Below are 25,854 nucleotides of genomic sequence, written 5' to 3' on the forward strand. Positions count from 1 at the left end.
ATCCCCCAATAGTTAAAGCAGCTAAGTGACACAGTGGATAGAACACCAGCCCTGGAGCCAGGAGGATATGAGTTCAAATCCAACCTAGACACTTACTTATATGTGTGAGACCTTGGGCAAGTCATTTAACCCTGCTTGCCTCACATCCAGTCATCCTGATTTATATCTGGTCACTGGACCCAGATGACTCTGGAGGAGAAAGTGAGGCTGGTGACTTAGTATAATCCCTTTCACTCAAATCCAATTCATGTGCTTGTCATGGCATCACCTGATGTCATGGTCTTCTTCCAGAATGAAGGAGAAACATCATTTCATCATCATCATCATCATCATTATTCTAATGGTTAGGAAGATTTTCCTTTTCCTTAAATGAAATCCTGATCTACCTATCATCTACATTCTATTAACTCCCTAGTACTAATTACAATCTAATCTCTTAAAAACTTTTTTTAATTTATGGAACAAATAAGCAATTTTATAATATAGTATAATAAAAATGATGATTGCACATGAAAACTGCAAATCTATTATGTAAAACATATAATTCCTTTTATATATACAAGAAAGTTATATAAATTTATTTTTCCCTTTTCTCTCTTTCTCTGCCCTAGAGATGTCACCACAAGATACAGAACGGTATATAGATTTATAGATATTTATATCTATATATATTTATATATGTATGTGTGTGTAAAATTATTCTATACATACTTTTATTTATCAGTTCTTTTTCTCGATGCAGATAGAACTTTTCTTCATATGTCCTTTATAGATAATTTGTAATTTATCATTTTATAATAATATTTTATAATTATATGATAATTATATTTTATAATTATAAATATAATTATGGTTTATAATATTTTATAATATATAAAGTAATAATTAGCCATTTAAAATAGTCAAATTGACTCAAAGTCATTCTTAAAGCAATATTGTTGTTACTCTTGGTTCTGCTCATTTCACTGGTTATTTCATGCCAGTCTATCCATGTTTTTCTAAGCTCATCAAGCTCATCATTTCTTTTAACATAGTGGAATTGAATCACAGTCATTTACTACTACAATTTGTTCAGCCATTCCCCAATTGATGAGCATCCCTGCAATTTACAGTTCTTTGCCAACACAAGAGAGCTGCTATAAACATCTAAGAACAAATACCTTCTTTTCCTTTTTTCCCTTATCATCTTTGGAAATAGACCTAGTAGTGATGTTGCTCTACCTAATCTCCTAGTGCAATCCAAGATTTCATTGCTTTCTGGGCTGCCGGATCACAGTACCTGGATCTTTTTGCAGCAAACTGATTTCTAGGCCTCCTTTCCATTTTGAACTTTTGAAATTGATTTTTTTTACCCTTGTCACTAGCAATCAATCAGGATTTATTAAACATGAACAGTATGCCAGGCATCATACTAGCTAATCATGTAATTACAAAGAATAAAACCATCCCTACCCCTAGGAGTTTATAGAGATGGAAAATAACTACATATATAAAAAAATATTCAGGGGCAGTTAGGTGGCACAGTGGATAAAGCACTGGCCCTAGAGTCAGGAGTACCTGGGTTCAAATCTGGTCTCAGACACTTAATAATTACTTAGCTGTGGGGCCTTGGGCAAGCCACTTAACCCCATTTGTCTTGCAAAAAGAAAACTAAAAAGAAAAAAAATATTCAGCATGCCTGTAAAGTAAATAAATACAAACATATAGAAAGTAGATAGTTTAGGAGGGAGGACATTAGAAGTCCAAGCTGGAGAAGTAAACAAAAGCTTCATAGCCAAGATGTCACCTAAAATGGTGCCTAAGATGGTTGGGGCTTAAAGGAAAAGAGGACCCTATGAGATGATCAGGAGGGATTGCATTCTAGGTATGTGGGAGGGACAGTGAAATAGTACAGAAATGGGAGGCATATCATGGGTGAGGAGCAGAGAGAAGGCCAATTTGACTGGATTTCAGAGTGCAGGAGAAGGAATGTCTAATCTGGTTGAAAAGATAGGTTGGGGCCAAGTGTTAAGGGCTATTCTAGCCAGTCAAGATCTCTTTGGATCCTGATTGTCATCCAATATGTTAGTTTTCTTAGCTGTGTGTCATCGAGATTCTTCCAAGTTATTGATAAAAATGCTAACTAGCACTGATCCTTGGTGTGAGCCACCTCCTTCCAAGATGGTTGTTGGTCATTGATACCTGACTCTTTGTGACCCCTATCTGGGGTTTTCTTCGGCAAAGATACTGGAGTAGTCTTCTATTTCCTTTTCCCACTCATTTTACAGATGAGGAAACTGAGGCAAACAGGGTTGAGTGACTTGCCCAGGGTCACACAACTAGTAAAAGTTGGAGGATGAATTTGAACTCAGGTCCTCTTAATTCTAGATCTGATGCTCTCTATTCACTGGACTTCTTAGCTGCCTTAAGATGTTACTGAACCATTAATGACTTTTCTTTCATTTGAATTGCCTGATGTAGAATCCATCATACCATATGATTATCCAGTCCATATTTCTCTATCTTGTCCAAGAAGGAGAGGAGTCCCCAATCCTTCAGTCATAGTTGCTCTATTTTCTTTCCTATCTCTCTTTAATTCTTATGTTTTTTGTCTTATCTTCTAAGCATGTTTTGTAAGTATTATCTACTATTTGCCCAGGACTGCTTAAGCACTAGAGATCCAAAAGTCCTTCTCAAAGATCTCAGAGTCTAATAGAGGAGAGTACATTTAGACAACTATGAACAAACAGGCTCCAGAGAGGATAAACTGAAGATAATCAATAGATTAGAAGGCACTCTAATTAAAGGGGATCAGGAAAAGCTTCTTGGAAAAGATGGCACTTTAGTTGAAACCTGAATGAAACTAAGGAATTCTGGAGACAAAGGGAGAAGAAAGAGCATTCTAGACATGAAGTGAAAATGCTTGAAGTCTGTAGAGAGGTTTTGTCCAAGGAGCAATAAGGCCAGAGGCCCTGGATTGAAGTGTCCATGAGGAGTTAAGAAGAGTGGAAAGGAAGAAGGGAGCCAGGTTGTGAAGAGTTTGAATGCCAAACATGTATGTATGTATGTATTTGTGCACGCATGTATACAGTTATATACATAAGTATAGATCTTTGTTTGATTACTTTTTAGTATTTTTATTTTTCAACTTTATATATCATCCTGGAGGTGACAAGGAGTCAGTTTTTCTCTATCTTAATAGCTGATCTTCTGACTCTTTTTTTCTACCTCAACTTGCTGTGTACAGTAGACAAGGGCCTTGAAGTGCAAGAGCCTTGCCTCTGATGCCCACAACTATTTGCTGTTGTTTAGTTATTTTCAGTCATGTCTGACTCTTTGAGGCCTCTTTGGGGATTTTCTTGGAAAAAGATACCTCAGTGGTTTTCCATTTCCTTCTCTAGCTCATTTAACAAATGAAGAAACTGAGGCAAACAGGGTGATTTGACCAGGGTCACATAGCAGGTCAGTATCTGCGGCAAAATCTGATCTTTTTTTTTTTAAGTTTTTTTATTTTGCAAGGTAAATGGGGTTAAGTGATTTGTCCAAGACCACGTGGCTAGGTTAATGAAGTGTCTGAGTCTATATTTGAACTCAGGTGCTCCTAACTCCAAGGCTGGTGCTCTATCCACTGTGGCACCTAGCTGCCCTGAACACCTATTTCCTTGACTTCAGGCCCAACTCTCAATACCCTTTCCCACCTAGCTGAATCTCAGTTTCCTCATCTGTAAAATGAGACATTTGGACTAGATGACTTCCCAGAGGCCTCTTCCCCCCTCACATTGTGTCATAGTAGCAGCATTCAGCCAGTCTAAGGAGCCAGCCGCATTCAAGCCTCCAAGTAGGCACAGAGGCAGGGCATTGATTAGTCCTCCCTGCTGGACTCCCTGTCCTCCTGAGAGGCTGGGGCTGTGGTCCTCCCTCCTGGGCTCTAAGTCCTTCCTGGAGGCTGGGGGTCTTAGTCCTCCCTCCTGGGCTGTAAGTCCTCCCCAGAGGCTGGGGGCCGTGATCCTCCCTCCTGGGCTCTGAGTCCTTCCTGGAGGCTGGGGGTCTTAGTCCTCCCTCCTGGGCTCTGAGTCCTCCCCGGAGGCTGGGGGCTGTGCTCCTCCCTCCTGGGCTCTGAGTCCTCCCCGGGGGCTGGGGTCCTCCCCGGGGGCTGTCTCCTCCCCGCTGGGCCCCGGCCCTCCTCCCTGGGTCAGCCTCTTCATCTGCCAGGCGGAGGGCCTGACCCGGACCAGGCCCCTGACGTCAGACCTGGGGTGCGGGCCACACCTTAGGAACTGACCCGACTATTAAGGGCCATTAGGGCCCCCGGGCCTCGCCCGGGGTTCGGGTCCCGGGCCTGCTGTCATATAAGCGCGTCCCCCCAATCCCAAGGCGCTTGCCCCCCCCCAAGTTGCAGCCGCGGAGGGGCGGGCGGGGGGCGCCACGGCGTAGGCGTGTCGGGGCCAGAGCGGCCCGGGCCGGCGGCGGGGGGAGGGGGCCGGGGCGTAGCTGGCGAGGGGACCCCGGGGACGGCCGGCGGCGTCCGCGCGTGCGCCCCACGGCGCCCCTCCCCCACCCCGCCCGACGCACGCTCCCTTCCCACGCCCCCGCCCTCCTCCTGCCACCCGGAGAGTGGGAGCCCCCGGCCCGGCCCAGCCCGAGAGAGGCGGAGGGGGAGGGAGCCGGGGCCGAGCCCAGGCCGGAGCCGCGGGAGGCGGGGCTGGGGCCGGCCGGGCGGGGCGCGCGCCGAGGCCGCCGCCGGGGATCGCCCAGCCTCGGGGAGCCGGGGCCAGGTCAGTGTCCGCGCCGGGCAGGGGCGAGGCCGGGGCCCGCGGGGCGGGGCGGGGCGGGGCCGGGCGGGGGGGTCGCGGCGCCGGGTGTGGCGCGGCGGGGAGGGGGCCGGGGGCGCTCCGCGCGTGCAGGGAGGAATCCCGAGTGGGGTCCGGGCCGGCGGGGCGCCGAGCTGCTGCGGGGATGCAGGCGGGGGCCGGCCCGGGGGGCTCGTCCTGGGCGGCTGTGCCGGGGAGCAGCGCCGTTACCGTCTCCCTCCTGTCTGGGACCTTCTTGCCCCCGATTAGCTACCATTTAGCTTTCTTTTTGTTAATAAATACTCCTTATTGCAACCACATTCAGTTTCTGGTAAGATTTTGAGTTGCACATTTTTCCTCCTCCCTCCTGCCCCTCAGTCTCCCTTCGATGCGGATTCTACCGAAGAACTCCGTGTTTCCACATCAGACACCGGCCACGGACGCAGCTTTTTTGCCCCGAGCCGTTTGCATAGTGGCCAATTAGGTTGTGACCCCCCACGAGCAAGGCTTGCCATTTCCTTACCTTTGAAGTCTTTAATAAATGTTCAAACATTGTTGGGGAGCAGGGAGTCACGGAACTTGGGATTCCCATTCCCCCAAAATAGGCAGAGGGGGAAATTTTAATTTTTTATTTACCCCCCCTCCCCGTTCTACTCCGTGCTGTATTAGACAGCACAGACCCAGAGAATTCTTTTTTTTATTTTTTTATTTTTTTGGTGGTGTGTCTTGATAATTTCCAGATGAGTGCGTAGCCCTGGAAAGCCGGTCAGACCCCAGCATTTGGCTCCATGTTGAAGATCTGGGGGGGCCGCTGCCTGCTCTGGAGCTGCCGCCGGCTGGCTGCGGTCAGGGCCGGAGCCTCACACGGAGCCAAGGGGCCGGACAAAAGGGTCCGATCCGGCTTTCTTACCGAAGGCCACCAAAAGGAATTTGTGGACTGTCTGTTATGGGCAGGCGCTGTGTTACTTATTGGGGATACAGCCAAAAAAAAAAGTGTCCTTCCTCGCTTGCCAGGAGCTTACCTTCCATCAGGGCCAGTAAGACCTCCAGGGACTATAAGGCAACGAGTCTGGTTATTCCTTAAGCCCAGACATGATCACAGGGGCTTTTTCTTCTGGTGTCCTCCATGCCTGGGAAAACTGATTTTCCTGGCTTCCTTTAAATCCCCACTAAAATTCTGCCTTCTAGAGTGATTAGATTAATTCCAGTGTCTTCCCTCCATTACTTATTCCCTATTTGTCCTGTGGTACAGAGCACCAGCCCAGGAGCCAGGAGGTCCCTGAGTTCAAATCTAACCTGACACTTATTGGCTGTGCGACCTCAGACAAGTTACAGTCCTGCTTAGAGCCATCTCTGGGTTGTCCTGATCCCATCTGGCCCAGGATCCAGACGATTCCAGGGAGAAAATAAAGCTGGTGACTTAGCACAGCACCCCCTTACTCAAATCCAATTCACATGCAAGTCAGACCATCACCTCCCTGATGTCTCACGTCTTCTAGAAAGAAGGACAAAGCACATTTATCCTGTAAATAGTTTGCTTTGCATCTATGTGTTTGCAGGTTGCCTCCCTCATTAGCTTGTAAGCTCCTTGAGGTCCATTGTCTCTTTTTGCATTCCCAGAATTTTGCACCCTGACTTGCACAGTTAATAAATATTATTGAATTGCATTGAATTAATTGGAGAGATTAATTCTTCTCATCCCCTGCTTTCTGTCTCTGATCACACCCATCCCTCATACCTGCAGTGTCCTACCTTGCTGCTTCCACTTGTTTTCTAGTGATTTCCAATGATATCTACTGACAGAGGGTCAGTGAGGTGGTGCTATAGATAGAATGATGAAGCAGGAAGACCTACATTTAAATCCAACCTCAAACTCTTACTAGTTGGGTGACCTTGGGCAAGTCACTTAACCCTGTTTGCCTCAGTTTCCTCAGCTTATAAAATGTCCTGTAGAAGAAAATGGCACACCACTCGAGTATCTTTGCCAAGAAAAACCTCAAAAGGAGTCACAGAGAGTCAGACACAACTAATCTAACAACAACAGTGTTGGTGACATGGTGTAATTATGAACTCTTAATCAAGTGGCCTATTTGAATCCCAGTGAAAAATATTTGGTATTGATCTATCTTTCCAAAATATCCTTTGTGAAAAACAACTTGGTATAGTACAGGGTTAGTTAATCATTTTTTTGTGTGTCATGGATCTCTTCTTGGAATATTTTTAAATGCATAAAATAAAATCCACAGGATTACAGAAGAAACCAAATTATATTGAAATATAGTTATCTAAATTTAAAAAGTTCATGGACCCAAGTTTAAGAACCCATGCTATACAGGAAAATAGACTTGGAGTCAGAAATCCTGGATTTGAATCCTGTCTTTGATATTTATGACCTCTCTGAGCAAGCGATTCTACCCCGCCCCTTCCCCTACCTTTAGTTTTTTCCTTAGAGAGGGTGCTGAACAGGATAATATCTAAGTGTTCTTCTAACCTCAGTGCATTTTTCATTAGAAGCAGCTCAGGTGCAAACCTGGGTTCGATTTTGGCATCAGATACTTATTAACTATGTGATTCTGGGCAAATCACTCCCCCACTGTTTGCCTCAGTTTCCTTAGCTGTAAAATGGAAATCTTTATAGCACCTACCTCCCATAGTTGCTATGAAGAGCAGATGAGAAAATATTTGTAAGAATTTAGGACCTTTCATGTAGGGACTTAATAAATTTATCTCCCCCCCCCTCCTTCATTGCAGTAGTTCTATCTGCAACTGCCTTTCTGAAAAACCTCCCTCTCTTCCTCCTATTGACTGAAGTCAACCTTAGGTAAAGTTATGAAGTCTTCTTTTCCTGTATCTTTTCTCTGGGTTTGCTCATTTCAGATACCTAGTGCCTTCAAACACTTCTTTAATGGATCTGGTTGAAAGCCAAAGAAGTCTTACTTAACCCAAATGTTTGCATTTAAGCATTTCGATCTGGTTGTGGCATGAATAGCTTTATCCTTAGATGATCCTTTAAATGGTGTTGGGGAGGAACATGTACTGTGTTTGGATGCCAGATCAGTCAGCCGGGGAGAGGGTCATCATTAGGATCATAGGATCTGAGCCAGAAAGAACTATGGAAACTGTTGAATCCAACTTGCTAATAGCTCAACAGGATTTTCCTTTACAAGATCATCAGTGAGAGCACATCTGACCTTCTCTTGAAGACCTCTTGAGGCAACCTACAATGTTAATAAGTTTCTCCTTGTATTTTAAAGCCTAATTCAGTTCTTTTCCCTTTTCTTCTGCTAAATTGACCTGGATTTGCTACATTCCCAAAAGAAATTAAAGTTGGCTTGCAGGATGCTTGATTTTCCTAGCCCATACTCTACTGATCCAAGGAGGGGTTGGAAATCTGTCTTGGTGCAAGGGATACTTGAACCAACAAAGTCAGCCAGTATTTTTAAAAATTCCTACTCTGTGTTAAGCTGGGGAATATAAAGAAAAGTGAGATAGTTCCTAGCCTGAAGGAGCTTATGTTGTATAATGAAATAACAGATCCTGGAAATATTGGATTAAGAAGTGGAAAGACTTGTATTTGGAATCATATATCATAGTAAGTAGAGCTAGAAGGGACCCCGCAGTTCATCAGTTCTGATCCCCTCATTTTATAAATGAGAAACTCAAATCTCTTCAAGGTTGAGTGACTTGTTCAAGGTCACTCTATAGTAGGCAGTAAAGGCAAAATTCAAATCTAGATCTTCAGGCTTTAAATCTAATAATGCCTTTGTCACTATTCTGGAAATCCGACCGTAAATAATAATAAGAATGATTGCTGGCATCTGTGTAGTACTGATGTGCCAAGCATCTTAATATATCGTCTTATTTGATCCTTACAACAACCCTGTGAGGTGGGTGTTGTTATTGTCCCCTGTTTTACAGTTGAGGCAAACAGAGTGACCTGCCCAGGTTCACATAGTGAACACCTGAGATTGGATTTGAATTCAGGGATTCCCGATGTCAAGCTTAGTGCTCTTTACCCATTGTGCTTCTGAATTAGTCATTCAGAGGAGCTGTCTTTGAATGCTGGCAATGCTACTATTGTGATTTTGGGCAAAGGGCACTCTTTTCTAGACCAAGGATTCTTCCTCTCTTTTGTTTCCCTTTGAAAGACTGGTAAATGCTGTGCACACCTTCCCAGGGTAATATTTTAAAATAATGCAGGAGGATTAAGTAATCAATCAAATTTGTTGAAATACAGTTAGGAAGAATAATTAAAAACAAGTCAGATTTCAGGTTCTTTAATCTGCTGTCAGAAGGTAAGTTCTTTGAAGGCAGGTGCTTTGGTTTTTGTCTTGGCTAGCACCTTGTACAGTGACATTGGATGTTAGGTTAATTGGAATTGGGGTGTATAGGCACAGGTAGAGGAATCTCAGTTTATTGTTTAGTATAATTTTCTGAATAGTTGATAAGTAAGGTGGCCAGGGGAAAGATCACTGCACTTGGAGTCACAAGGCCCGAGTTTAAATCCTATTGCCAGAACTATGCTAAAGGGTACAAAGAAAGGCAAAAAACATGGTATCTGTCTCCAAGGAGTTCACAGCCTAATGAGGGAGACAATGGATATGATTCCTTATTACCTTGGTTCTCTTATAAATTCAGGATACTAGAACCCTTCCTCTGGGTCTTTTTTTACCTGTTTGGTATGAGTGCAACACTTGGTTGGCCTTTGAGTTATTAGGTTTCCCAGGTACTGAACTTCCATTGGAGTTAGAATTCTGAATCTGGAGTCAGGAAGAACTGAATTCAAATCTAACCTTAAATACTTCTTAACTAGGAAGTTAATCACTTAACTTTAGTCTGTAAAATGAGGATAACAACAGCACTTGCCTCCCAGAATTATAGTGAGAATAAAAAAATGAGATACTATCTTAAAGTGCTTGGCAGACCTTAGAGCATTATATCATAGCTGACTCTTATTATTCTCTTGCTAAATGGTTGACCCACCTCCTTTCCCAATCAAACATATTTTTGGATGATATATTTATTCCTTATGCCACTTGTTGCTTAGGGCTCTTTATTGGAGAGAATTCCATAGCCTCCCCATACTCACCATGTGAACCCCCATTGTCTTTTGGACAAATGAAGGTTATGCATCAGGGTAACATGTAGTTGGTGCTCAAAGTGTTTGCTGTTTTCATGGGGGACTTCCTTTGTGGAATTCAGAAGGAAGAGGGTATTTTCAGGGTAGGTCTTTGGCCTCTTTTTGCGTTGATTTCATTGATCACTCCCTATCCGCTCCCCAAATTCTTGACTTCTGTGAGAACTATAGTCATTTAAAAGAAATGGGCCTAGAGATCCATATAGGATCTTTTCTAAGTGAATGAAGAGTGTCTGATACCTAGATGAGCATAAGCAGCTGGGTAGATGGTTCCCATTGAGTTACTCTGTTAGCTCTAGATATCTTGAATAGGCATTGTGGCCAGATACCCCCCAAAAAGGCCAAAAAGGCATCAGAGGGAAGAGAATGGGCTGAATTGTATGAGAAAGGCTTTGAAGAATCTAGAGCTGCTCCCTGCCACAAAGCTCCATCTTTTTTTTTTTTAATGTTTTTTGCAAGACAGTGGGGTTAAGTGGCTTGCCCAAGGCCACACAGCTAGGTAATTATTAAGTGTCTGAGGCTGGATTTGAACTCAGGTACTCCTGACTCCAGGGCCGGTGCTCTATCCACTGTGCCACCTAGCCGCCCCCGTCTTTTTTTTTTTAACACCAATTTTCTCTGGGTGAGTTATGAAATGTTACAGTATGAAATGTTACAGTCTTTGAAGACTCAAATAAAAATAACTTAAAGTACTTTCATGCCCATTATCTCTTGATCCTGGCAACTCATTTGAGGAAGGTAGAACATATATTTTTACCTTATTGTACAGCTTAGAAAATGGAAACTCAGGAGTCTGAAGTTATTTGCCTGAAATCACACGACTCAAAAGCATTAAGGATAAGATTCCATCCAGCCAGATCTTCTGCTCCCAGTCTAGGGAGTTTTTAACACCACTCCAGTGGAGAGTCACTTCTTCTTGTTTGTGTTCATCCCTCCTTTTATAACTCCTGTAATGAAGTTCTACCTTTATTTACACAATAGACTGTTCTGAAAAGTTGCATGAAAATTAAATTATTGTAGGTGAAATAAAATAAATTCACCTTCACAGTACTTCATCCAACTTTCATAAATTCATTTTAGCCAAATTAGCCTTTTTCTTATTCCATACACACTACACTTCCCATTTCCCTAGCTTTGTACTCGTGTTTGCTCCCTCCTCACTGCCCTCTCTCAGATTATTTACTTTCCAAGGAGATCCAGTGGCATCTGACACTGCCCCCCCCCCCCCCCGGGTTGTAGAATGAGGAGGCTCTGAGTTTAGGTCCTGAATTTAATGCTTATGAGTTTGGTAACTAGAGATGATTCACTAAACCTCTCAGTGTCTTGGCTACTTTTTTTTTTTTGCAAGGCAATGGGGTTGTGACTTGCCCAAGGCCACACAGCTAGGTAATTATTAAGTGTCTGAGACTGGATTTGAACTCAGGTACTCCTGACTCCAGGGCCGGTGCTTTATCCACTGTGCCACCTAGCCGCCGGCCCCCCCCCCCCTTATCCCTTTTCCATGCATTACTATCTAATTTTCTTGAATGTATGTGCCTTCTGGTCTTAAGTTTTTATTAAGGTTTTATTTATGAAGCACTAACTGTGCTAAGCATTGGGAAGACAGTTCCTCTCCTCAAAAAACTTGTACTCTAATGAGAGAAGACACACAAAAAGGAAGCTGAAAAGTGGGGAGAGAGGAAAAGATAGTAACAAAATCAGAAACATAAGAGGAGTGAAGCACAATCAACTTGGGCTTGTCCTCAAAATATAGGACTCACCCTTGGAAGAAGGGGGGGCTGGAAAGACAGACAGACAGTCCAGTGTGAGAAGGCTCCAAGTGAAGAGGGAGATTCCATGTAGTAAGTTTTGTTAAACTTTGTATCTCCCCCATGATCTGAGGATAGAGCACAGTACCTAGAACAGATGGTGAATTCACTCATCAAATGTGAAAGAACTGATTAGAATTGACCCCTTCCAGAAAGCGTATAAATATAGGACTGGTGGGTGCTTGAAACCCACAGTACTCTCAAATATGGTCAATTATACTCTCAAAAAATGTCATTGAGAAATATTTAGCAAAATAAATAAAAATACACTAAAACATAGATAAAATTGCATTTGAAAACTTAGCTATTGTAGAGATCCTTATATGTGGATTAGTGACTCTTTCTAATTAATTCTGACACCATTCTTCTATAGTTGGGCAAAGATATGTTTGTTGTTTCAGTGATGAGAGTTTTGTCTGGTTCTAAGGTTCTGGTGGCTTTACCTTTAGTAACTCCCAGCTCAACACTTGATCTTTTTAAATAACATGTTTTATTGATGCTTTAAAAAATTTTACATTGTTGTCAGTTTCCCCACGGAATCCTTTCTTGTAACAAATTAAATACAACAAAGCAAAGCACCTGGAGACACTGATGGTGATGGCAGTCTATGCTTCATCATCACCTCTCCAGGCCTGTCCAGAAGTGGGATTATTGTACCTGTTCAGAAGAGGTGCATGATCCTTAGTGCAGTTTTTTAAAAAAAATAAATTTTATTTATTTAAGGCAATGGGGTTAAGTGGCTTGTCCAAGTTCACACAGCTAAGGGCATTTTGGGGGGAGGGGTTGTTTATATTGTTGTGGTCATTGGGTACTGTTCTCTTGGTTCAGTTTAATTTGCTGGGTGTTGGGCGGCTAGGTGGCGTAGTGGATAAAGCACCGGCCTTGGAGTCAGGAGTACCTGGGTTCAAATCTGGTCTCAGACACTTAATAATTGCCTAGCCGTGTGGCCTTGGGCAAGCCACTTAACCCCATTTGCCTTGCAAAAAACAAAAAACAAAAAAAACCTAAAAAAAATAATTTGCTGGGTGTCATTTCAAACACATATCAATGTGTTTCTCTGAATTCTTCATTTTTATTGTTTCTTATAGCACAGTAATATTCCATGATACTCTTTGATTCAATTTGTTGAGCCATTCTCTAGTGGGGTATGATGCCCTTTGCTTTCAATCATAATCAATAAGCATCTATTAAGAATCTGGTACTATTTTAGGCACTGGGGATATGCAAAAGTGAAATGGTTTCCTGTTCTCAAGGAAATTGCCTTATTCTACTAAGGAGAGACAAGGTTCTTGGAGAAATAAATAAATAAATGAGTCCATATAAAATAAATACACAGTGATTGGAGGGATTTTTTGCTACCATACACATTTTTTCTACGAATATTTGGTATATAGAGGACTTCTCCATGAACTCCTTGGTGGTATACAAGGTGTCTTCCCCACTCTGCCTGTGGAATTGTGGTGTCAGAAGATATAAATGGTTTAGTCCCTTTTCAGGTATAGTTGCAAATTATTTACTAGACCTATTCTTGTAAGAAGAATTCTTCTAAGAATTCTTTTATTCTTCTAAGACTCACTCTTCTAAGAATAAGTCCTGAAGTCAAGACAACATGAATTTAAATCCAGCCTTAGATACATGCTAGCTTTGTGACCCTGGGCAAGTCATTTGACCTCACCTGTGTCCATTTCCTCATCTATAAAGTGGGAATAATAAGAGCTCCTCTCTCGTAGTGTTGTTGTGAGGAGAAAATGTATGATTGTAGAGGGCTTTGCAAATGTTAAAACTGTGCATAAATGATAGTTGTTATCGTTAATATTCTTACTACTTGTAATCTTTTCCTCTGTTGGCTTTGGCTTCTTGTGAAAGATAAAGAAAATAAAGAGATTAAAAGAAATGCAGAAGATTTCCATGGATTGTCAATGCTGCTGGGAGGCTACCCTTGACCCTTGAAAAAGTCTGGCTTTCAGATAGGTTCTGAATGAGGCTGCTGGGAGTGATGCTAGCAAAATAGGGCACTACCAGCCATGTGGAGGGGGGTAAGGGAATGAGGGGTGATGGTGATTAGTTTTAGCATTCCAGTTGTTGATTTTAATATTGGTTCCTTCTGTGGTCCCTTTGTTGCTTTACTCATTTATCCTATGTATCCCATTTATCATGTGTGATAACTACTTGCTGACGCATGGGCTAGGGTGTGAGGTTGAGCCTCTTGTCTCCTTCCTTCAGCTTTCCAGGGGTCATGGTGTTACTAACTGGGTTGTTCTAGGACCACAGGATTTAGAGTTGGAAAGGACCTTAGAGGTCATCTCATTCAGTCTACTCTGTTTCATATGGGAAGAAGTTTGAGCCAGTGGAGAAGGGAAAAGATTCAACTGAGATCATTTGGTGAATTTGAGACTCTCAGACAGAACATGGCTAGTCTGGCAGCTTCTCCTCTTGTCCTTAAGTAAGCACACAGTCATTTCTGAGGGTTGTCTTTTTTTTTTAATTTGAAAGAAGGATTGTTGATGCTTGTAACCACAGAGAAACAGATGGGTTAAAACAACAAACGAGGATATTCAAGAGATCTTAAAAGCATTTGAGTAATGGTTCTCCTGGCTGAACTGGAATGTCAGTAGGGTTTTCTTGCCTTCTCTTTTTCTCAGCTTCCCTCCTGGCCCTTCCCTCACTCTGAATTTGGCTCCCTATATGACAAGCAATTAAAGGAGCTGGGAATGTTTTAACCTAGAGAAAAGGATAAATAAATGGAAGAGTAAATAGTGTTTACTATGTACTAAGTGATGGAGACAAAAATCAAGAGACAGGCGGCTCTTGCACTAACATTCTATGAAGGAAGAAAAGACATTCATCCACCCACCCACCTGTTTAACGGTTTATATGCACATGGGTAAACATGTGTGTTCATATGTACATGCACACACATACACATGTATTTGTGTGCCTGTGTTTTATATATGTGTAGGTAGATAGGTTGTTTTAGCTTCAAGTCAATTGGACAGATTCCTTAGGACTTAGGATACATCAGTAAAGCAGATGGCAGCCTCTTTTCATATCTGGTAATATGGGATTTAGACTCCAGTTTCAGGATGAGATAGATGCCTTTTCAAATAGAATTAATATGAGAATTTGTTTTGCTAGGTCCCTTTGTTACAAGGGTTTCTTCCCACCCTCAATTTTTCAGGAGGAGGTAGAAGAAAAGAGGGGCAACTAGATGGCACAGTGAAAAGAGTGCTGGACCTACAGTCAGGAAGACCTGAGTTCAAATCCAGCTGCAGACACTTACTAGTTGTGTGATCCTAGGCAAGTCAGATAGTCTGTTTGCCTTAGTTTCCTCATCTGTAAAATGAACTGGAGGAAGAAATGGCAAACCACTCCAGTATCTTTGAAGAAATCTTCAATGTTGTTACCAGTTGGACAGAACTGAATAGCAGCAGCAGCAGTTGATTGGAGCAGTGAGGTTCCTTGGAACTCTTTGGAAAGGGAGAGAGAAGGGCAATAGGAAATATGGCTGGAAAAAGTAGGATGATAACAGGTTATGAAGAGAAGTAAAAGGAAAGAAGGGGAAGCTAGTACTAAAATGACTGAACAGCAAGAAAAAAAGGAAAGAAGAACCAATAATAGTGTTGGAAAAAAGAAAATGACATTTTTGAAGCATTGAAGCATTTTCAGAAAATGTACAGGAGAACATAAGGAATGCCAGAATGAAACAGACAAGCAGCACAGCTTTGAAAGGCTTGTGTTTAGTTTATTATATATTTAAAAGGAAAAGCAAGCTTTGTGTAATGGAGATTCACCATTTCATATATAATCCTCATTTTCTATTGGAAATGTTTGTTTTATTGGATGTCTAAGTTCAGAATGAAAAAATATTAGTTCAGGCAGGTGGTAATGAGGATTAGGTGATTTCTTTGGGAATTGAGAAGGAAATACAAAATATTTTGAGTTGAAAATGAGAATGTTATCAGAGGACGTGGGTTTGACTCTGATAGCAAACTTTGATATTGAACTGCCAACATGACCTTGAACAAGTCATTTCAGCACTGTGGAGCTTCAGGTTCTGAATTTAAGAGAGGGCTAAGGGCAGTTAGGTGGTACAGTAGATAGAGCACTGGTTCTGGAGTCAGAAGGACCTTGGATTCAAATGTGACCTCAGACAGTTATTAGCTGTGAGACTCTGGAAAAGTCACTTAGTTCTGTTTGCCTCCAAAAGAAATTAATAAAATGAGAGGATTGGACTAGATGACGCCAAGGGCCCTTAAGTTTTAAATAAAAGCTCTGTGATCCTTTATTCCTAAGAAAGCAATGTGATATAATGGATAGAGAACTGACTTTGGAGCCAGAAAGAACTGAGTTCAATCTCATCTCCCAGTATATATATGACCCAGGACAAGTAATTTTAGCATCTCCATGCTTGAGGCCAATGATTTTTACAGTGGGGTCCAAGAACCAAAGGGGTCCTTGTGACTCTCTCAGTATATCTGTGAAGTCACATCTAATTTTATAGTAATACTAAGACATTATATACCTAATAAACTAGTCTTCCATTTTCCAACAACAAATCTGAGAATTGAATTTTCTTAATATACTTAAAACAAAACAACATATATAAGAATACAGCTGTTTTCTGTTAAGACACTAACGAGATAAGCACAGAAACATAAAACTGTCATTTTTCTAACTATACAAAATTGTATAGTTATTTTCATAAAGATATGTTAACATGTAATGTATGTATTATTGCTATTTAAGTTAATAAATGTGTTAAAGTATGTCAGTTTTAATTCCTGATATAGTAAATACTGATAGTTATAGCCCACATAAATGGAAGCTCTCTGAGGTCCCCAGTCGCTTTTAGGATTAGGTTATTTTGTTTCTATTTATTTTTTAATCTAGACTTCAAAGGTTCTTTATTAAAAACAATTTTTGGGCAGCTAGGTGGCACAGTGGATAAAGCACCGGCCCTGGAGTCAGGAGTACCTGGGTTCAAATCCAGTCTGAGACACTTAATAATTACCTAGCTGTGTGGCCTTGGGCAAGCCAATTAACTCCATTTGCCTTGCAAAAACCTAAAAAAAAAACCAAACAAAAACAATTTTTATTGCATCATGGTCAGAAAAAGATGCATTTAGTATTTGTAAAGTTTTTATGCACTAATGCAAAGTCAGTTTTTATTCTGGAGTGTTGCTCAACTGAGAAATAGGTATACTTCTTTTCATTCTTATTGTTTTCCAGAGGCCTATCATATCTAATTTTTCTTAAATCATGTCCATCTCCTTGACTTTTTTCTTGTTTATTTTGTGGATAGATTTATCTGTGACTGAGAGATAATAAACTGAGGACCTCCATTGTTAATAGTTTTGCTTTTTGTTCCTTCCTATAACTCATTTAACTTTTCCTTCAAAAATTTAACTGATATGTTATTTATATTAATTCATTTTCTATGGTACCTTTTGTTTCATTTTGCATTTTAATTGTCTGTTTTTCGTTTTGCTTTGTTTGAGTTAATGATTTTCTCTAAATTTTGAAGAGTGTAAAAGGGTCCTAAAACCAAAAACATTCAAGAACCTGTTGTTGCTGGAGACGCTTCCCTAAGATGATAAGTTGTTGAGGTAGTACCACCTTGCATTATTACATTACCAAGAAGCTTCCTGTACCAAAGAAATACAGATCGATCCTGTCCCTGTCCTTATTGCTTTCTGCAATTATATTGCAGAATATATTATCTATTCTCTCTGCCCAAGACTATATAACTAGGAAATGACAGACTTGGGATTCATAACCAATTCACAACCAGAGTTGTGACTGGGGATGCTGACGGATGCTGAGGATACAAATTAGCAGAAGATGACATTGTGGGTCAAGAATTCCTCTAAGAGGAACACCAAGAGGTAGAGAATAATATCACAATTACTACCAGCAGAGCCCTAGAGTTGAAAAATGGTTTGTTCACTGTAGGAGTGAAGGACTGTAGGATTACCTGCAGAGTAGAAAAATTGGATAAACAGATGATAAGTGAAATGAAAGTTATGGAGGAAAGATTTGGAAGGAGAATTGATAGCTTAGAGTAGAAGGTGGTAAATATTACCCAAGAAATAGACTCCCTACAAATTAGAGTGGATCAAAAATAGATCAATAATTCCTTGAGATGACAAAAAACATTAGAACAAAACAAAAGATTGAAAACACAGAAGAATTGTAAGGTATTGCTTATAAATTCATTTGACCTGGAAAATAGGTCAAGGCACTATATACTCTTAAGAATCATTAGATTCCTTGAAACCATGAAAATCATGATTAGAAACATCATGAAGCTTCTCTTCCTCAACCATGGACTTTCATTTCCTTGTCTATGCAACAAGGAAGTTGGACCAAATAATTTTTTTTTTTTAGGTTTTTTGCAGGGCAATGGGGTTAAGTGGCTTGCCCAAGGTCACACAGCTAAGTAATTATTAAGGATCTGAGGCCAGATTTGAACTCAGGTACTCCTGACTCCAGGACTGGTGCTCTATCTACTGCGCAACCTAGCCCCAAATAATTTTTTTAAAAAGGAATTTCTTATGTCTTAGAAAGAGCTTTATATAAAATGTTTCCGGGTGTTCTTATGGATCAAGAAATTGAGGCACAGAAAAGGGAAATAATTTGCCTGACATTATATAGATAGTAGGTGACAGAGATCTATGTACAGTTATTGCTAGTGAAGATACTAATCTCCTTCCATCTTATACTATTCTTATTTGTACTCTTTCCTAAATCCTCTATAGGAGGTCAAATTAGTCAATCAATAGTCTAAGGCTACCTGAATTTATTTTCTATTTATGTTGTATATACTGATTTAGGTACAGCTAGGTCCTGATTAGTGTGAATAAGTGATCACATTATTTGGATTTGCACATCTCCATTGGGATAGAACCAGATCATATTTTATATAATTATAACTTTGAATAATGCAGCTTCAAATATAGAGGAGTTCATTATTAGTACTACTTGTGACCCAATTCTATATTTTGTCTCCTCTCCCCCTAGAATCAGACTGGAGCTATTTATACTTTTTTTTTTAATTGTCATACACTGAATTTGTATTTCTACTGCCCCTTCCACTGTGCTTCCCATAGAATTAGTGTTTCATAAATGCTTATTTCTTGATTGATTCATTAAAAGTTTGCTATGTGGTAGGTATTGTAATAGATTTGGGAAAGAATGACTTCACTTATTCAATGGCCTTACGTTTTGTAAAGGAGAAAGTATATAATTATGTGTAGCCAGAATAAATCCAGAGTAATGTTGCCAAAAGGCACGAGCAGGAGGGGGATCTCAGCAGACCTCATAAGAGATGGTATTTAAGCTGAGCTTCAGAATTTGCCAGAGACCATAAGATCTTCTGGATCCCTAGTCAAAACCACCTTCCTTTTTCACCACATCCCATTTACTACCCTCTCCCAGTACTGTGCCTGCTCCAATCCTAAGGGAGGGGATGCTTTTATTGATTCTCCATTCAGATCTCTATACTTGTGTCCACCATTTTGAACTCTTAGATCTCACTGTTTTCCCTTCAAGCTTTGAGCTTCCATAATTTTTTGGGAATTGGTCTTGCTCTTGGAATAAGAGTTGGGTGTTTAGTTATAGTCTCACCATTAATTCTTGGGCTACTTACCTTCTCTTGGTCTCAGTTTCCTCCTTTGTAAAATGAGAACTTGGATTATGGAATATGTTCGTTCCAACATCCAATGGGGTACATGATTAACTGTGATGCCTGTATAAGAACAAGGACCTTCAGAACCATTCCCATGTTTACTCCTCCCATCATTCTAGCTTAGCCCAGGGCACCGAGGGCCTTCTGAGGTAAGGCCATGGTCATCTATCTCTCTGATCAAGTTCTTACAAGTTAGTAACATGCCAAAATTACTTCATCTACCCCCTAATACCCCCTAATAATACCAGGAATTTCCTGAAGCCTTTGGTGAGTAGCAGAGCTTTGTGAGTAACAAAGGCTATTGGAAATGGAATGTGGTTAAGTCAGTCTTCTCTCTCTCTCTCTCTCTCTCTCTCTCTCTCTCTCTCCCCCCCCCACTTCTTTCTCCCTCCCTCCTCTCTCTCTTCCTCTGTTCTCTTCTCTAATCTTTTTCTTCTCTTCTTTCTGTCTTCTCTCCCCCTATATTTTTTCTCTCCTCTCCTATTTACTTTTCTGTTTCTTTTTTCTCTCCTTCCTTCTCCCCTCTTCTCTCTCTCTCCCCTTCTCTCTTATCTTCTCTTCTTTCTCTTCTTTCTTTCTTCTCTCCCTTTCCTTTCTTTTCTCTTTCTCTTCTCTTCTTTTTGTCCTCTTCCTCCTTTTCCCTCAAGCTTGTTTTGCTTGATTCCAGTGGGTAAAAGTAGGAATAACAAGTGTTAGTTCCAAGAGGTCATTTTGGGCTTCTTGTGAGGGGAAGCTTCCTAGAAATGTCAAAGGCTTCTCTGAGACATGGTCAATATTTTATCTCTAAAGCAGGAGTTCTTTACTTGGCAACTGTGAAGATGTTTTTAAAAAAAACATATATATGTATATATATTGTACATACACATATACTCACACATATTACATATGTGAAAGTATAGCTGCCTCCTCATTCCCCTATTTTTTTTTTTTTTTTTTAGATTTTTGGCAAGGCAAATGGGGTTAAGTGGCTTGCCCAAGGCCACATAGCTAGGTAATTATTAAGTGTCTGAGGCCGGATTTGAACCCAGGTACTCCTGACTCCAGGGCTGGTGCTTTATCCACTGTGCCACCTAGCTGCCCCCACTGCGCCACCTAGCTGCCCCCTCATTCCCCTATTTTTGTAAAAATCATTCTTAGGTTGTTCAAAAACAGACCAGTGGGTCTGATCCTTGCTCTAGAGGATCAGGGAAAGACTGACTAGTTGGGGATGTTTTAGAAGGGATTCTCAGGTATGAATTTGGAAGAGATGGTTTCTGAAGTCCTTTCCAAACTGAGATTTTGTTGTTCTATTTTGGAATGTAGAACATAAAATCTTAGAGCTGGCAGGGCCTATAATAGAGCATAGAATGTTGAAGCTGGAGTGGATCATAGATCAGAGAATATAGAGTTGTTAGGAACCTTGAAAGAGAGAACATTAGCACTTTAAAACCCAGAGGATAAGACCTCCAAAGGGACCTCTGAGATGATTCTACACTATTCCTTTATTTTACAGAAGAAACTGAGACCTTGAGAGAGAAGGTCACTTGGTAGTTTATGCTGCTGGTGAGTTTGGGGGCTGATCTGAGATCTAGGATTTCTGACTCAAATCCAATGCTCATTTGTGACTGAGCCTGCTTCCTGTATTCCGAGGTCAGGGCTGAGAGTCCTCATGTAGGTCACCTTGGAGTGGTGACAAGGAGTCTGCCCATCAACCTGCCAGGAGACAGGCCTGGGACCAAGAATAGAAACACATATCTGCCCCTCCTTGAAGCATGGCTAGAGCTGCTCTCTGTCCTAGGCTTTAGCCTGCCCTCTGGGGATTCTTGACTGTTTTCCTTTCTCCTTGTTTGTAAAAATAGCAACTCACATTTCTGTTATGCTTTAAAGATTCCAAAATGTTCTCCTTAGAACATCTTTGTGAGGTAGGCATTGCCGATATAAGTGCTTCCATTTTACAGATTAAGAAACTGAAGCTCAGAGAGATTTTTGCTTTGGTCAGGTCTCATACAATACTTGAATTCAAGGTGTCCTTTATTTTGTGTAATTCACTTTGGTCACCCTTCCCATGATGTCATGGTCTTCCAGAACAAAGATCCAACATCATCATTAGTTATTTTTCTAAAGTTCCACCATATCTTTCTAAAAGTGTGCATTTAGTAACTCCTGAATAACTAGCTCAGTGCTAAATAATATGGGGGTACTGAAGGGGAGAATCCATTTTTTTTTCTTTTTTTACAGCTAAGTAGCTCCAAATGACTAGCCCAGAGTCACACAGCTAGTATGTATCTGAGACTTGATTTGAACTCGAGTTCTCCTGACTCCAGGGCTGTTGCTCTATCCCTTGCACCTCACACAGGGAGGATTCATAGAAAGGATGTTCACCCACCCTCAGGAACTCCCTTGGTCCAGTGATGAGACAATTTCTGACAGGTTTCTCAGCTTTTCTTCTCTATTTTACCTTATCCTACCTAGCATTCCTCCAGCCCAGAGACCAACACAGTGTACTCCAACCTTTCCTTGACTCTTTTTCTTCCCTTTCAGCCCTCCTTCTGGTTTTTCTAGTCTTCCCTTCCCAGAATCTTCCCTTACAGTCCCTCACACAGCTTACAATGAGACATAGATACAAATGACTATTTCTACTATGTATATGTTACATAAAGTACAAAGATGTTCATCTTGTCAAAGAAAGATATGAATACCAATCCTGTATTCAAATCTGCTGGAAACAATTTTATCTCATTTAATATTTTTTTTAAATTTATTTTTTATTCTCATTTTGTACAAATTTTTTTTACATTAATAAAATATTCTTGTTTACAAGTAAACAAAATACCCCTCTTCCCCCATGAATATAGATAGACTTGCTTGGGCGAAAAAAGTAAAGGGGAGAGAAAAAAATTGAAATTAAAAAAAATAATAGTAATAATTGTAGGTATGGCCAGGTGGCGCAATGAATGAAGCACCAGCCCTGGAGCCACGAGCACCCAAGCCCATATCCAGCCTCGTAAACCCAACAATCACCCAGCTGTGTGACATATCTCATTTAATATTAATCAAGATCTTAGGAATTTCTAGCTTGGAGAGAGGGATCCAACTAGCATAGTCTAAAAGTAGTCTTTTGACATGATTTTCTGCCCCAAGAAAATTTCAGGAAATGAAGGAATTTTGAACAAGAAAAGATTCATTCTAGCTTAATGTTGCATCTTACTCCTCCTGGACCAGGAGTGCTTCCCAGATAGCATCTTAAAGAATAGGAGACTGAAATGATGTCTTTTTTCAATGGAAGAGAACACTGCCTTTGGCAAAGTCCTAGAACAATCCTTCTGAGCTGGAAAAGGTGGTAATCTTTTCTAGGTAGAACTAAGAGTTATCCTTAATTTTATTCCTTAAGATAAAGGTCTTTTTTATCCTTTATTTATCATCTACCTTGGCAGATAGGTGCCACAGTGGACAGAGTAAGACTGAAGTTCAAATCCAGCCTCAGACATTTACTAGCTGTGTGATCTTGGGCAAATCACTTAATGCTATTTGACTTAGTTTCTTCTTCTGTAAGATGAACTGGAAAAGAAAATGGCAAACCATTCCAGTATCTTTGCCAGGCAAGAAAATCCTGAATGGGTCTATGAAAAGTTGACTGACTGAACATCATCATCATCATTACCCACTTTTTCAAGGGATTTTCTCTTGGGGGTGGGACGGGACTGGAGAGGTCTTTAGAGGAAAATGGAATTTCTTAATGTTTTAAGTTTTACCAGAAACAGACCTTAAAGATGCTTTCCTAATGTCCAGTCCTAGAAGTAAGATTACCTTCCATTTATTCTGCATGTATCATTCACATAAAGTAGTTATTTGCATGTTGTTTCCTTCATTAGGATGTTAGCTTTTTTTGCCTTTCTTTTTGGTATCCTCAGCTGTTAGCACAGTATATAGTAGATACTTAATAAATATTTGTTGATTGATTGACTTTGCTATACTTTTTCTGTACTCCAGAAGCTGGTTGGATCCATGATTAAACTATTTTATTTGGTGCAGATTCTATCTTCATCTATTCCTTATCAAAAGGTCATAGATTTAGAGCTCCAGAGGACCTAGAATGCAACACTCTTTAGTTTTAGGAAACTGAGGCTGAATGAGGTTATGTGTGGGTTTGTGTGATTACTAAATGTTTGAGAAGGGATTTAGGTCTCCCTGGTGCCAAATTCAGTGGATTATTACAGTCTGTTCTTCAAGAGAGTCCTTGTTCATTTGGAAGAAACTGTGCTAGAGGGCATCCTCTGATAACCTAAATATTTTTTGAGAGCCAGTGCCATCCTTGGGCTATGTCATTCCTAATTTTGTTACATGACAGACCTAGCCTATCTTCCTGCTCATATATGTTCTTGAATTATTGGAGTCAGATATGGATGGAACTTTAGGAATAATCCGGTCTAGGAGTTCTTAATTTAGCATCCAGAAACCACAAGGGGTTCAAGGTATCCATGAACTTAGTATAGGAAAAAAATTGCATCTTTATTTTAATATCTCTGGTTCCTTTTTAATATCAGATATTTTATTTTTTAATTGAAAAACACTATTTTAAAAAGTCCATAGGCTTCACCGAATTGCCAAAGGGGTCCATGACACAGAAAAGATTAAGAATCCTTGAGTCATCTGTTAGTCTGTCAGTTAGCATTTATTAGGCACCTACAATATTCAAGGTACTGTGCTAAGCCTTGGCAAAGAAAGGCAAAAGAGCCAGAGTCCCTGAACTTAAGAAATTCATGGTCTAACAGGGAAGACAACATACCAATAGGTATGTACAATGAAGATATATACAGGATAGGTTGGAATCCCCCTATCTTTCAGGTGAGTAAGACCCAGAAAGGCAATGACTCACCCAAGGCCAAAAAGATGATATTGCAGCAGAGCAGGGGTTCAAAGCCAAATCTTCTGACCCCCAATCCAGGGTTCTTCCACTCTTGAATCACTCTGAAGGCAAGAAGCCTTTATGGAAACTTGCCTCCTCCTTTCTCTTATTTTTGTAAGGATTCTCTTTGTATGTTTATAGATCATTCCATGAAGACTTTATGGAGATAAGGAAGCAGGCATGTATTTATTGTATCTTCTTGGTTGCCTTTCTTTGGGGTGGGGGAAGAAGAAGTATTTATTATTTTTCTGTGCTTTTGGGATCTTCTCTGTTTTTAGAAATGTTGATAGGTGATCCAAGGGTTCTTGAGGCAACTGGGTGAAACCTCAGATAAATCACTGGTCTTGGAGTCAGGGAAACCTGAGTTCAAATTCATCCTCAGACACTCACTGGCTTAACTTGAGCAAGGCACATTACCTCTCTTATTCCCAGTTCCCCAACTTGTTATGAAGATCAAATAATATCATTTTTTGGTTGTTTTGCAACTTTAAAGCTGCTATGATTATTATCTTATTTAACCTTTAGATCAGAAGTATAGCTGAACAGACTATATCCATATGCTTTTCTTAAAGGCAAGTTTCTCATCTTACAATTTTCTACGTATTTTCTTTTTTCTTTTACTTTCTAGTAATTGGAATCATCCACTTTATAACTGGTTTCCTAGATTATGGAGCTATCCCAAGATGAAGTCAGTGAGTTCTTTATCACTGGAGGTCTGTAAGCAAAGGCCAAATGACTACTTATGCCGACATATTGTAGGGGAGCATTCCTGTTCATCTTCAGGAAGAAGTTAGAATGGAGGATGCTCTGAAGTTCCTTCTATCTCTAAGATTCTGGGAATGGAAGACTAGAAAACCAGGAGGGCTGAAAGGGAAGAAAAAGAGTCAGGGCTTGGGCTGAAGGAATGCTAGATAGGATAAGGTAAAATAGAGAAGAAAAACTGAGAACCCTGTCAGAAATTGCCTTATCATTGGACCAGGACGTTCCTGAGGGTGAGTGAACATCATGTCTCCTTTCTATGAATCTTCCCTCAAGTCTCCCGTCTGTCTACTATTTTGTTCAAGTCTTTGTCCATGATGACTTTTGGTTTGTCGGTTTGTCTATCTTGATTCTATTTTGGAAACATTGACTTCCACCCTCCCTTTGATCCCCTTTGAGAGAGAGTCAGGGTTGTAGAGTTCATTGAAAAAGCAGTGGATTTGTTGCTTGTAGGTCAAGGCTCATGTCTCAGCTCTGACACTTCTGATGGTGGTCAGGGGATGTATCAGAGCAAATAGGACATCAGCCAAATCCCTTTATTTCTGAAATCCTTAGTTCCCTCATCTCTACAGGGGAGTTATGTTGCTTGAAATGCTTCAAGTCATTGAGATCAGAGCCCTTTGGAAGTGGAGAGGCCCTCCAGAGGGGTGAGGGGACCCGAGAAAGTTATCACTACCATCCTTGCTCAGACAGGGGAACCCTGTGTCTTTTTGTTATCAAGTTCTCCTGAGCTGTTGCTCCTGCAGATGCCCCTCACTCTGTGTGGTCCTGATGATGACAAGGCTCTTTGAAGGGATGGTTTGGCTTCA

The 25,854-nt window shown here is 40.7% G+C and overlaps 1 protein-coding gene across 4 annotated transcripts in view; it reads left to right on the top strand.

The window, feature by feature from the left end:
* Positions 1–4,670: 4,670 nt before the first annotated feature.
* LOC141499963 (protein tyrosine phosphatase type IVA 3) overlaps positions 4,671–25,854 on the top strand; it is a 201,421-nt gene continuing 180,237 nt past the window's right edge. For 2 of the 4 annotated variants that reach the window (XM_074202785.1, XM_074202786.1), the window contains exon 1: positions 4,673–4,754. The gene's annotated coding sequence lies outside the window, so the exon portion shown is untranslated. Of the gene's footprint in view, positions 4,755–25,854 lie in introns of all 4 variants that reach the window. The other 2 variants (XM_074202794.1, XM_074202788.1) reach the window with 2 other exon arrangements.

This window comes from Macrotis lagotis, chromosome X (assembly GCF_037893015.1).
Source record: "Macrotis lagotis isolate mMagLag1 chromosome X, bilby.v1.9.chrom.fasta, whole genome shotgun sequence".
Classification (NCBI taxonomy): domain Eukaryota; kingdom Metazoa; phylum Chordata; class Mammalia; order Peramelemorphia; family Peramelidae; genus Macrotis; species Macrotis lagotis.